Genomic DNA, 14,479 nt, shown 5'->3' with positions numbered 1-14,479 from the left:
CCTCGCCCCTCCCGTACGGCATCAAGGACCCACATACCCTCCTCCTCCTCTATCCTATCATCCAGAACCCACATACCGCCCTCTTCCCCTATCCCATCACCTGAACCCACATACTCTCCTCCTCCCCTATCCCATCACCCAGGGACCACTCCTTACCCATTTCCTTTGGTTCTGTCCTCCTCAGGGGCTACCTTCTCTGCTATCCCCAATAATTATCTAATCGCCTCCAGCTCCTCTGTGCAGTTCCAGGAGGTCTCGGGTTTTCCGAAATAATTCCACCATCCAACTTGTGATGACATGCGCCCTCTTCCTCCTCCCTCTCACTACCTCCCGTTACCTGTCCTTCGCTCTGTACTACACCTGCCTCCCGGCCTCTCTCACCACCATCACCTTTGTCACCGTCGCCGCCGCCACCACCACCACCACCACCACCACCACCCTGTCACTCTGCGCCACTTCGCTACCAGAAGAGAAACTTTCTAAATCGAACCAAAAAATCCCTTGAATAAATTTCCTAAACACGTTTTTTAAGAGAGAGATAGAGAGAGCGGTGAGTGTGTGTGTGTGTGTGTTTGGTAATGCAAGCAGAATGACTTAAGGCACTGCTCTGATCCACCAACACACAATCAGACGTCACCACACAGCATGTCGCCAACCTGAGCCAAGTGTTGTGGTGCCTGGATGATTAACACGTGAAACACCCCATGTAAACAAACAATTTTCGATTCACCTGAAGATTAGACACCCCGCTCTCCCTAATTGCTAGCCCTGCAAGTGGTTGTCACAGCACAAATGGGTCACGCCCTGAATTATCATGTCTGTAACAACTTATTATGTGTAATTATTCTGTTGGTTAATTAGTCTTCTTGTTCTCCATCTTGGCTTTATTAATCGTCTGTTTCCTGTCGGGTCTTCCTTCCACACAGCGCTCGGCCCTGTGAGTCATCTGTCAACCTGTTACTCCCTCTTTCTCCTCAGTCACATCTCTGCAACTTATTCATTGACTTTTTCTGTTTCACCATTAAGTGTTGATTATGTGCTCTCTCTCTCTCTCTCTCTCTCTCTCTCTCTCTCTCTCTCTCTCTCTCTCTTCTTATCCTCAAATCTCTCACATCGTCTCTTTACGTAACATCCAAACGAAATACCATTAACAAAAATATATAACACATTAACATTCGCAAAAAATTTCGGACTACTGTGTAAAAAAAAAAGTTACATTTTAAAGAACAATTATTACCTTTCCTTCCTAAGTTCTCCTTTTCTAATATTTTGGTAACACACTTTAATGCATCGTCAGCCCTCCGTCTCAACTCACTCGTCGTTAGATCAATTGTTACCAGTCGTAAATATGGCCAAGGAAGAAAGTTCCGGGTTAATATAAAAAAAAAGGAAATCTCTTGATGGTGACGTCGGGAGAACTGGCAGTCATGAAAGGTCGAGACCGCAGGTGATGACAACGAGACCACACGTGACAGCCGCGGGTGGGGGGAGGTCGTTGGCATGACCCATTACCATAACAAACCACAGACAGAGATGCTAATGTAACACTCCAAAAAAGTATCTCAACGGCTTATTGGTATATTGTCGTCACCTGCTGCTGCATCTTTGGACATTTTTATGGTGGTCAGTAATTCATATAACGTGATAGGGGATAAAAACAGCTCATTTTGCTGTCTGTTTTGCAGGTAGGCTCTAAATTCGTCATGGTGATCAGGGATGCTCTCTGCAAGATTTTTGCCAACATGAATAAAATAATCATTAAAGTGGTTGGTCATAAGGGAGGGTTCCGTTACAGCTGTTTATCATTTATCATAATCCTCGGCAGGGTAGTCAAAATCGTCCGTTGTGTTATATTGTCTTGACACAAATCGTAAAGACACTTTGGATTGTCAGTTTCCGTGATAGACATCTTGATTCCACGAAGAAAATTTAATACCTGCGTTGAGTTACCAGATATTTGGGGGAAGGGGGGTTGAGGGGGTTGAGGGGGAGGGGGGAGGGGGGAGGGTATCCGTTTCACTAAAATGTTGCTTCGACTCCCTCAAAAACTAGACCAGAAACCAACAAGATGAAAGAGACTGTACCTCACCAAACAAGCAGCTGGAGATGTAATAACTAGACGTGAATCATCGAACTGCGGATGTGTATAAGGTGTGAAGAACGAGAAGAGAACAGAGTAGGAAAAGAAAAAGACAAAAAAGGTGATAAGAGGACAAATACAGTAGCGTAAAGAGGAGAAAGTGATGGTAGTAACGGCGGAGGAAAGAAAGTGAGGGTAGATAGACAGTAACGGCGGAGGAAAGAAAGTGAGGGTAAGAAAGGTAAAGAAAGTTACGAGAAGGAACGGTGATGAGGGAGTCAAGATAACAAGAGAAGAGCCGACAAATAGACACTGAAAGTCGAGGAGGACAGTGTGGTAAGGATGTGCAGGGATTAGTGGGCTCCTGTGTGCAGGCTCTCCCACCGTCTGCCACCACCAACAGGAAGCCTCCAGGGTCTTCCTCACCACACCACGCCACCCCCCGTCCTTCTTGAGGGTGTAGAGCGCAAGCACCTTCTCCTTTGTTCTCCAGGATTGCATTAATTCGTTCCACATAATTTATACTGCCAGGGTAGGACACAGAGAGGCATCTAGCAGTGTTGTGGTGTGAAAGACCCGCTCAGGCTTCCTGTAGGTGGTGGCTGGGGGTGGAGCTGCAGTATCGTGGCGCCACTGAGAAAAGGGAACACTGCACGAGACTCATAACGCTTGCGCTGCTTTAGTATTCAGGCGCGCCATAGTAAAATGTGTTCGTCGATAAACCATAAATTGCATTGTGAAGGTAACAAAGGGTGAGCGAGCACCTGGTGTGTGGCAGTGTGCTGTGAATATGACAATGCACAACAAGAATAATTCGCAGAGGCTTAATTATCCCTTATAGCATAGAGCCTGTGTACGTTGTAAAGAAATATTCGTAGGTAGACAATATAAACAAGTTCCGTGGATTCACATGTCACCGACCTGACTGACACCTGACAGGAAACGCCTCGTGCATCACCCCCCAGAGGGCGTGGCCGATCAGTCAGGTTTTCTTTGTAATTGTAAATGTTGTGGGCGTGTGCCTCTCCTCCCTACTGATGACTGACAAATACCTCAACATTCTGACAACATACAAACATTCTCAACCCAATTCCATACAACAGTTTGAATGTGTGATAAAACACCATAACTTTTTATTTAATACAGAAGAGGAAGGTAATCTCTTAGGGCCATTATGTCGCCACCAAGTTTCATTGTAGTTATCGGTGTTGATTAAAGATGTATTCAGGATGTCGTCACCTTCAACTGTTCCCAGAAACCATTACGATAAACCCAACACAAGACGGAGTAAATAACCCGGGGAAGGCGACGAGTCTGTTCTGGTTAGGGTCACGGCCAGACCAGGGGCTGACCACATAGGAGGAATGGGCGCAGTGGGTTGGATGACCACCATCATCAGCGTACCGTGACCACTACTACCACCATCACTACCAACATCTTGTGACCTCCACCACTACTACCACTACTACCACCATCACTACCAACATCTTGTGACCTCCACCACTACCACTACTACCACCATCACTACCAACATCTTGTGACCTCCACCACTACTACCACCATCACTACCAACATCTTGTGACCTCCACCACTACCACTACTACCACCATCACTACCAATATCTTGTGACCTCCACCACTACCACTACTACCACCATCACTACCAATACCACGACCACCATCTTACATCATCTGGTCCACATCTCACCTCCCCCCCCCGCCCCCCGCGTCAAGACATGCGACCCATCACTTAACGTCACAAGTTCATCAAGGTTACTACAGTATATTAAATCATGCATCGACTTATCCACTTAACAATATATAGTAACACACTTAACACTTATAAGTTACTCAAGAATACAAGTACACACACTTAACACTTAAGACCTCGCCCAGGATATGTCTTAATCAGGGTTACCAACACTTACACTTATAATCAAGGTTACCAACGTATACAAACACACTTGGCTAATACTTAAACTAGCTAATTCTTCGGTCATCCAGGGTTACAAACACTTATACAACACACTTACAACCAAATTATCACACTTAACAGACACCAAAGCCAAAGAATATTTCGTTCGTTGTATTTTCTCAGCTCTTTTAGTTAGAGCTGGGAATGTATGTATGTATGTATGTATGTATGTATGTATGTATGTATGTATGTATGTATGTATGTATGTATGTATGTATGTATGTAGGATCACACTGTTGGAGGTGCACAGAGCTCCGCCACACGACACCAAAGTTAAGGTCATTGGAGAATGTTTCATCCATTGGCACACACACACACACACACAGAGTTCCGCTACCTGTTAAAACTCTTGTTGTTAATTAGTTAATGGTCTCGAGGCTTTGTTCAGGTGTGTGTGTGGTGCTTCAGGTGCAAACATTAGATTTAAATTATTCTTTTCATAAGTGTTGACCATTATCTGTCTCGTGTGTGTGTGTGTGTGTGTGTGTGTGTGTGCCCATCAACGCTAATAAATCCCACTACACTACCAACGTTACATGCGATCTTGAAATATGCGTGCACGATATTCGAAAGTGCGTGCGCGATCTTGAAATATGCGTGCGCGATCTTGGAATATGCGTACGTGATCTTGGAATATGCGTACGCGATCACGGAATATGCGTGCGCGATCTTGGAATATGCGTGCGCGATCTTGGAATCCTGTTGCTGTGGTGTTAGGAAGGGATCACGGAGCTAATCATTAACGATACCCTATACAACGCAAAACAACCAGCCAAAAGCAATGAAACTTGACCACAGAATAGATTAGGCTCGTAAGGTAAGGTTTTGTTGGTTAGGTTAGGTTGTATACACGGACTGAGGGACTGAGATATGGTCGATCTCACAGCAAAACAGAGAGAGAGAGAGAGAGAGAGAGAGAGAGAGAGAGAGAGAGAGAGAGTAAACCCAGAGCGTCACCAACCACCTGTAAGTTATATATATACAGTATATCTATAATAGTTCTCAAGCTGGTTACACAAACAGCTATGAAGTTCCCGTCAGGCCACACTTTCACAACAACACTCTGAGAGCCTTGAAAGACACGACCAAGACAGAGAACAAATGTTGCACAATGTTATGATATGACAGTACAATGTTGCACACATTTTATATGACGGCGATTTGCAACAATAAGTTATATAGTATGCCAAGATTACAACAGGAAGTTATAATACGATAGCATTGCAACAAGTGAAATGAAACAATCGGATGAAACTTGTCGTTGATTCATGTTGCACTGTGTTCTTGTGTACTCCTCGATGGACAAGTTGACAAGCTGCAATCAAAACGATATTATCACCCTGGAGGAAAACAGAGACATTCACAGTACCAAAAAAAATAAAAAAATAAAATTCCTTGATATGAATTCTTGACGAGTGTGGCAGCAGTGGAAGATCTGACATGGTAACCAAAACCTCACCAACTACCGGAAGTAAAACAGACAGCAGGTAACCTTACAACATAAACGACACAGTGAAACAGGGTAAACAAAGTAGTGTCTCTCTCTACAGGAAACAGACAACATCTTTCTTTGAAGTCATCATTGTGATAATTTTCTTTGGAATGTTTAAAATTAGATTCAAGATCCTTAAATACAAGGAGATAACATGAGGGAAAAAGTTTACAAGATATATATAAAACATTTTTAAACAACACAAGAGTTAACACGAGATAATTTGATACATAAACATCGAAGTGTTTCTCGGAGTGGCTGACGTATCGGGAAGTAAGAGCAACACACGTCACACCTGCCCACACGAGCTACCTGAGTCATTATGTAGACGGTGTACCTGTGGCCACGCCTCACGCACCTGCTACTGGGAATACTTCATCAGCTACATAACCATTACGATAAATCATGTCAGCATTCCTTACATACTGGCGACATTTTTTTTCTCGTATAAATTTGGAATTATAACCCGTTGTATTCCGAGAGAGAGAGAGAGAGAGAGAGAGAGAGAGTCTGTCCTCAGTAAATAACTTCTGGGCTTATTTTTAAACTCGTATCATTAATATACTTTAAATAGTTCTAATATACTCAAGGTTTATCTGGTAATTCTAATTAGACTTGTATTTAGGCCTAGAGTAATTACTTTTAGATATTAATATTACCCAATTCGATCGTATGTAATTGTTGCTAAACTTATGATTTTCCGACTTGTCCTGATACTGAAATATGAGTCTTATTATTATTAAGCATCACTTTTAGTATTGTTATTTTTGTATCACTTTACCCATAATCTTAATCTTTGAGAATATTTGAAGTTCACTTACAGTTTTTGTTTTTTACTTTCGTAATAATAGATTTTGACCGAGATTTTTATATTTATAATATTAGTGTTTTTATTTCGCTAATAAATTATCGATTTGGTGTTCATGTACAAGTTGTGTATAATGTGAGGAGCGGACGAAATACCATACCTGAGAGGAAATTAAATGATGTTTTGTTTACGCGTCAAAGAAAGTACTGAAGGAGGTGCAGTAAGGTGTGGCTATTGGGGGAGGCTGGAGGCCACGTATTATAAAAAACAAACAAAAAGTAACACTGACTGACAGCAACAGTGTACAGGGTTCAGCTCAGACATATTACCACAACAGCACAACCCAGTGTTTTATTTCCTCACCGTCACTACAGCGGCGACACGCATATTCATTTACTTGTGTCATTCATGGACGGAATTGTGTTGCTGATGATAATGAGACGTGTTGGAGAAACAAGGCGGGGAGCTGAGTCTCGCCTGTTCGTGTTGTAAGTCGCATGTCACACCTTAACCTCTGCTTCCCGTACATGGTGTTATCAGAGCATGCAGTACGGAAGAAGTTATCTCACATGAACGTCAACTAATTTTATCCGAGTTGGTCGTAACTGTCTGGCGTGCACTGTACATTAGACGGTGCCAGCACAAACTATCAGCTTCACCTGTCATGTCTCCCCACCCTGTAATGATACGCTCGTGGAAGCTGCATTTCCAAACCCTTCTCCCGCCTTTTCCCAGCAGACGTACTGTTGTTATGTTACTGACAAAATATTAGCTATAACCGCTGTGTTCGACGATCACAACTCTCGACAACCACATCATACAACAGCCACTGGGTCAAAGTTACACCCCCAACCTTTGCCTGGCCATCACAACACGAGGCGGTGTTTGTTTATAAAGTCCCTTGATGTTGTTGGTCTTGAGTGAGTGCCTAAAGCAAGCACCACAACCCAAACATTGCTGTTATCCATCATATTTCTTCGCCAGGTAACACACTACACTTGCACACGTAATAAGACACGATCCAAGCAAAGTCAACGTAGCGTAGCCTAACCTAACCTGACCTGACCTAATCCAACCCGATTTAAAAGAGCCTGGCTTATTTCTTCATTAAATTTGGTATAGTTGATTCTTGCTTTATGTAGTCAACAGTGATTTATGCCAAGATCACCTACAACATATGTGGGTTTATTAACAGTTTATTTAGGCCAAGGTAACACACACACACACACACACACACACACACTTTGTTATGGCGTGAGGTAGGCTAACAAGGATGGGGTACTGGAGTGTGTGTGTGTGTGTGTGTGTGTGTGTGTGTGTGTGTGTGTGTGTGTGTGTAAGAGAGGGACAACCTCTTGATTGGACGTGAGCCAGTGCCCATGAAGCACCAACTCAGTATATAACACTTCCTCAGACAACAAATGACCCAACTGACCCCTACCCTGAACATCTGACCGACACACAGCATCACTTAACGTGTTGCAGAGTTGACACGATACTGGTTTTGATCCCGTTTGTGTATAGTAAACGTTCACGGTGTGCTCTATGGGCCAAAAATAAATAACAACAGAAATTAACGTGAATCTTGATGCATGATATTACGGAGCTGTAAAATTTGTTCAACACCAGTGATCAACTTTGTTCACTCATGCTGTTCAGTTCTTATACGGGAGTGAAATGTGCTCGGTCTTGGAGGTGTGGGCAGTGGTCCGTTAGTGCCACGCCGTAACCCCCGCCCAAGACTTCAGGATCCCACCTAACACTTTCATGTCGCTGTATAATTTCTTACCTGATAATCAACACTCGTGTCTTGTAGAGATGTCCAGTCAGCTTTATATATTCCAGTTGTTGTGCAGGTGGGTGCTCCCAGGAACTAACAGGTTACTAGTAAACACGAATGTTTTCACGAACGTCGATATCCACGATAATCTTCACTCCTCATCAATAAACTCGGTGTCAAGGAACGTCATGCTGTGGTTCTGTTACCACGTCTCTTCACTACTAGCTTCCGTGAGTCACTGAATGGATCAGCTGGCAGCGACAGCGCGTCGGTGCCGACTGCCGAGGCAACAGCATACGTTACGCTCAGTCAGTGGCCTCCACCGTGCCGAGAAACAATAACAAACCCGGTTTTGCATATTGCATTACCATAAACACGCGACTTCACAAAATCAAAACATTCAATTGATCATTAAAATAAGTTTATTACAAAGAAATACAAATGGATAACAGATCCCCTTTCTCGCAGCTAAATATTTATGACGCTTATTGCAGGGCCATGTTGACACCCATCTCCATGACAACATAAAGAAATGAAAATGAAAGTGCGTTCCATAGGCCTGACGCCCCCGCACAGGACAACCAGGGGACAGCACACTGTAAACCAAGCTTTTTCTCTCTCATACATAAGGAGACAACGTGGCCGGCACTACACTCGACAGCCTTCACTTTCCTCAACTGTAAAGTACTCTCATTCGTTGTAGTGTGAACCAGTGACCTTTAGGACAGTAGTAGAGATCTGTATCCGCTTGGCTACTGCACAACTAACCGTCAGACAGGACAAATGTAACATGACTCACGGCAGAGAACACGTTGCCTCCTTGCTGAGACAAAAGCCTCCCTTTTTTGCCTTGGAGAATAAACTGTAACTTCCTGCGATATAAAACCATTAATTTATAAATTACTAACGTGTCTTTGGTCGCCCTCTTCCTCCTCTTTCACCCAGAACTAATTACTGCTATTAGATCCACCTGTTGTAACGCTGTATGCATTGTTAAGACGGGGGGTAATGTACCTTATACCTGGGACTGTAAGGTGGAGTGTCCGGTTAGTGGCGAGTGAGAGGCGGTGAGGGAGGGTAGGGGAGGCGGTGAGGATGGGTAGGGGAGCGGTGAGGATGGGTAGAGGAGCGGTGAGGATGGGTAGAGGAGCGGTGAGGATGGGTAGGGGAGGCGGTGAGGATGGGTAGGGGAGGTGAGGAGGGTAGGGGAGGCGGTGAGGATGGGTAGGGGAGCGGTGAGGATGGGTAGAGGAGCGGTGAGGATGGGTAGAGGAGCGGTGAGGATGGGTAGGGGAGGCGGTGAGGATGGGTAGGGGAGGCGGTGAGGATGGGTAGGGGAGTGAATGAAGGGGGAGGGGGGGTAGGACGACCGGTGTGTGGGTAAAGGAGAGAAGGACAGGTATAGGATGGGGACGGAGAGGAAGACAGGTGTTTGGATGAGGTAGAAGAGGAGTGCAGGTAAGACAAGGAGGAAAGGATAGCAGTTATGAGATGAGGGAGGAGAGGAGGACAGATATGTATACAAAGAAGGATAGAGGACAGATGTGTGACAGCACGTACAGTAGCTGCCCCACACACCGACCATCACCCCTGTAGCTTCACTGTTGCTACCTCACGGAACAACAACAACATCACGTAACACACTCCGTTCCACCACACCGGGAGGCCCTCAACGATATACCTGACAAATAACATAGAAAACGATCACTCAGGCACAAGTGTTTCTCAAATTATTCAAAGTCTATATTAAAAGTTATAAAGGTAAAAAGATATCCCTCATTTAATTTCGTAGTATAGTTGAGTATATCACATATATCACGTAAGCAATCCACTGAAAAGATATATTAAGTTATACCGGATCTCAGTACACTTGTAATGATATAAAGACTCGGTGAGGAATGTTTAGTGTAGAGAATATGACATTGATGTTAATTCTGAGAAAGAAGTTGGTGACTAATACAAGGATGACTAAACGCAGTTAAAGAGCTTTACACGACAGATCGATACTCTCTTAGGGTGAATCACTACACACACACACACACACACACACACACACACACACACACACACACACACACACACACACACACACACACACACACACACACACACAGAACCCATGACAACTTATATATTACATACCTCACAACTTAGAGTAAAATAACAACTAAAATCAGGGACTTGTAAACATGAGTTGCCAGAATCAACTGTTAAGAGAACGTAAGTCACATTCATCATTACATTTACTCTCTAGACAAGACAGACGAATAAGATGATGTTGATAAAGAATATAGTTTCCTCCATCACAAAAAAAATGTTTCCTCCATCACAAAAAAAATGTTTCCTTCGTCACACAAAAAAAAACGTTTCCTCTGCTATTTTTTTCCCGGGTGCATAAAACGTTTTTCGCGTTACGTTACAGAATGACTTATTACACGATATTTGGGAGAGCAAAGTTACTGTGGACGAGGAAGTGACAAGTGATAAGTTCTCCATAAGGGTTCAACTAATGTACTCACTTTTTAAAGGTTCAATTATGGTACTCTAGGGGTTGAGTCTTCGTTGTTTAAAGGTTATGATGGCACTCAAAGCCTTCAGTTATGGTCCGGAGAGGTTCAGAGTTCAGTCTCTCTCTCTCTCTCTCTCTCTCTCTCTCTCTCTCTCTCGTATTCAAATGAGACTATTGTCGGGGAAGACTTGGCATCGTCCTAACACATTAGATATATTGTTTACACTGTTTTTGATGTGTGTGTGTGTGTGTGTGTGTGTGTGTGTGTGTGTGTGTGTGTGTGTGTGTTTAGCATGAAGAGAATGTAAAGCAATATAACAGTAGTAGGTGTGATGGTGTTAACGGTGGGAGGCGGTTAGTGTGTTGGTTGGTGGTAAACACTCAGTATTGTACAGCCTCCCATGACTCACGTCCACCACGCCATGCTCTACTGCCCCCTCACACACACACACACACAGGCGGCAGTGATTATATGTAATAACCATACCGTCCAAGGGGAGAGGTCTGAACCCTGACCACCTAGTGTGAGTGTCAAGTGTTGATCCTACCATGTCATCACACCTGAATCATTCCCGTGTGTGTGTGTGTGTGTGTGTGTGTGTGTGTGTGTGTGTGTGTGTGTGTGTGTGTTTAGCATAACAAGTAAACAGTGACATGTACCCAAAACACTGAACATATTATGACAGTGGAACATAAAAACAGTGATAATTAAGAAAAACAGTGATGACTAAACATAAAACACACCGCCTCTCCCACCCACAAAATATCAACATTGAGTGAGAGGAAGTGAGGACTACCAACACGCTAATGGCCGCTCTCATAAAACAACTTAAAGGTGGAACTTTTTATTCTTTCTAGTCCGGAAATCGGGTACAGAAAGTTACAGTACCGCAGTGACTTCCTCATCTACAGCTACTGTTGAAACTGTATCGGTACTGTAGCTTGTGTACTCACGGCTTCATAACACAGGTGCAAGTATGTCAGTATATATAGTAGTGTACACGAAGCCCCAGTAACACACACACCTCTCTCTCTCTCTCTCTCTCTCTCTCTCTCTCTCTCTCTCTCTCTCACATACACACGAATGTTATTGTGTACAAAAAAAAAACAACAATGGCGGGACAGACAAACGAATGACAGGTTTACACAGGAAAGGCTTTACGTCCCACTATATACAGTACAATACTGTATTATGAGGTAGACCTCCATCTTGGTCAACTACAACTGACACAACAACATCAACAACAACAATAAAAACAATATCAACAACAACTTCAGCTCACCAACAAAAACAACAACATCAACAGCAACACCACCACCACCACCAACAACATCAGCAACAACAACACCAACAACCACAACACCAACAACAACATCAACAACAACAATAAAAACAACAACAACAACTTCAGCTCACCAACAAAAACAACAACATCAACAGCAACACCACCACCACCACCAACAACATCAGCAACAACAACACCAACAACCACAACACCAACAACAACATTATGACACAGAAAGAGACCTTGCCTTCATCGCTCGCTATTCAGTGTAAAATAGAAAGTTTTTAAAATAAAGCTGGCAGGCGTATTGTGTCAGCTGTACCACATAACACTCCCCGCTGTGACACTCTGAGAACTATATTAAACTTACATTAGACTTGAGTACACCACCACGCCTCCACCCCCCATCCCCCCCACCTCTCTCTCTCTCTCTCTCTCTCTCGCTCTACGTCTTCTCCTTTTATCTAAATCTCATCAATTTCCTTTTTTTTCATGAAATATAAACAGATCGCTGAGTGTTGAATGTGGGAGGAGAAATGTGTGATAAGTGTGTGTGTGTGTGTGTGTGTGTGTGTGTGTGCGCGCGCAGGGGGCAATTCTAGTAAGTATGACAAACGCAAAAGAAAAAAAACACAATAAAAACATTACAAATATTTATGACCCATTTAAGCAATATTCCCCGACGAATCATAGCCGCTGTTGGTATCATAAACTATGTCTCATTTCAGCCAATCACGTGTCAGCAATTTCCGTTTTCCTCTGGGCGTGAAATAACCAGAACGTGTTGACAGGTTTAATGGTCACTAAATCTGGAAATTACACTAACTTGTTGATCTGGGGATGGGTTAGGTCAGGTCAGGTCAGGTCAGGTCCAAATAATACTGGTTAAGGTGTAAACATCTCAGTGTGAATCCTTAACACTCTGGGACTCCGTCACCAGTAGGAGCCTTGGTGTACGTGATGACGTGTCGCCGTGGCAAGGCAGGATACTGGGTTCGATCCCCGAAGGTCATTGAAAAATTGTCCTCAATTATCAGGTGACAACTACAAGTGGCTGAACTAAGCCAGTTAGTTAGTAAGTACTTTACAGTTATCGTTTGTTGATCCTTAAGTGGCCCTCAAGAGGACGAAGTACAGTACAGTACAGCCAAAAAACACCTTCACTTACCCATCAGACAGCCAGCCTCTCCCTTCTCAGCGCCACTACCATCTCACAGCTCTGTCTTAGGCTACTTTGGCTCGACTTACATACTGCTGCAGGTAAACCATAGTGACTCACTCGCTGCAACAGACAAGTGAGACTATCAGTTACCTCGACCCGGGACTCTGGTTATTAACTTCAGATCATCAGTCCTTGAGATTTACCCACAGGCGGCCGGGCCCTTCACCTCCCCATTAAACCAGAGAAATACCTGTCTTTGTTTGTAATTGATGACTACAGGTGTTTTAATCTGGTTCTTACTTGAATACGTCTTTGTACTCCATAACAAGTTGGTTTTTGTAATGTTTCTTGGGTGTATAAGTCAACAGTGAGAATGGGGACAATAAATGCAGATGTTATTACTTTATTAGCTGATAATAGGAGACCATAAATGTTATTTCTGTCACTATCATTCGAGTCTGTACTATTTTGGTGCCTATTATTATTATTATTATTTTTACTATTATTATTATTTTGTTGTTTTTCTTGTTGTTTTTATTATCATTATCATCATCATCATCTACGTCATCTTTAATATTGTTATTATAACCGGGAAGTAAACACGAGATAGGAGAGCCACACACCCACTACCAAGAGCGGACATATAACATACATTTAGTTTACGGGACGTCATCTGGCTGGAGACATTTGACAACTCGTTCTTGTAGTCGGAGAGAGACAATGGTCGACTGTTTTATCAGATGGAATTAAAATTGGTAGGTGTGGCGAGTGTGTTTTGTAGTGGGAGTTACTGTAGCGACAATTGAAGGACTAATTCACCTAAACGTCGAATAAAACTTTATGTTGGATTAATATCTTGTTTTGTATTGATCTTTCATTACCATCTCGTAACCTTTCAGCATCACACACAGTACCGTATTATTTCACCACGCACGCTGACTGGCCGAGTGAGGGACCTTGAAGTATGACTTATTATTTTTTGGAAGGGCGTGAGACAGGGGAGGGGAAACAGCCAGACAGACACCTCGCCATGTGTCGCCTTAATGGATATGTCCTTGTTGAAGTGGACGACAAATGATGAGGTGGTTTAGCAAAAAAAAAAAAAAGAGCAACAACGAATCTAGGAAAGGGGGAAGTGAGGCTAGGTCCAGGTGTTGATGAAGGTGACCGAGCCGCGAGGGACGACACCTTTCACAATAACAACAGGTCCTCACCACTCACACACTCCCGGCTTACAGGTCAGGGTGCCGACACTCCTATAGCAATTACTGTATATCACCCACAGGTACAAATAACTCAGAAATGGTCAGAGTAAACCTCGGACAAAGAAAATGGGATGAAGCAATCGTGTACAATAGTGAAAGTTTGAATAAAAAGTGCCCTCGGGG

General features: G+C 43.4%; 1 protein-coding gene across 5 annotated transcripts in view; it reads right to left on the bottom strand.

Moving 5' to 3' along the window:
- The window catches only part of LOC121863525 (mucin-17-like), an 83,918-nt gene that overhangs the window by 33,964 nt on the left and 35,475 nt on the right, over positions 1-14,479 (bottom strand). For 2 of the 5 annotated variants that reach the window (XM_042362209.1, XM_042362208.1), the window contains exon 1: positions 8,144-8,403. The exons of 1 other annotated variant lie outside the window; for it this stretch is intronic. The gene's annotated coding sequence lies outside the window, so the exon portion shown is untranslated. Of the gene's footprint in view, positions 1-8,143; positions 8,406-14,479 lie in introns of those variants that run through there. 2 more of the 5 variants (XM_042362212.1, XM_042362211.1) reach the window with 2 other exon arrangements.

Source organism: Homarus americanus, unplaced genomic scaffold (assembly GCF_018991925.1).
Source record: "Homarus americanus isolate GMGI-L3 unplaced genomic scaffold, GMGI_Hamer_2.0 scaffold41366, whole genome shotgun sequence".
In the NCBI taxonomy this organism is placed as follows: domain Eukaryota; kingdom Metazoa; phylum Arthropoda; class Malacostraca; order Decapoda; family Nephropidae; genus Homarus; species Homarus americanus.
Note: the sequence above shows the minus strand (reverse complement) of the source record. Positions and strands in the feature narration are given on the sequence as shown.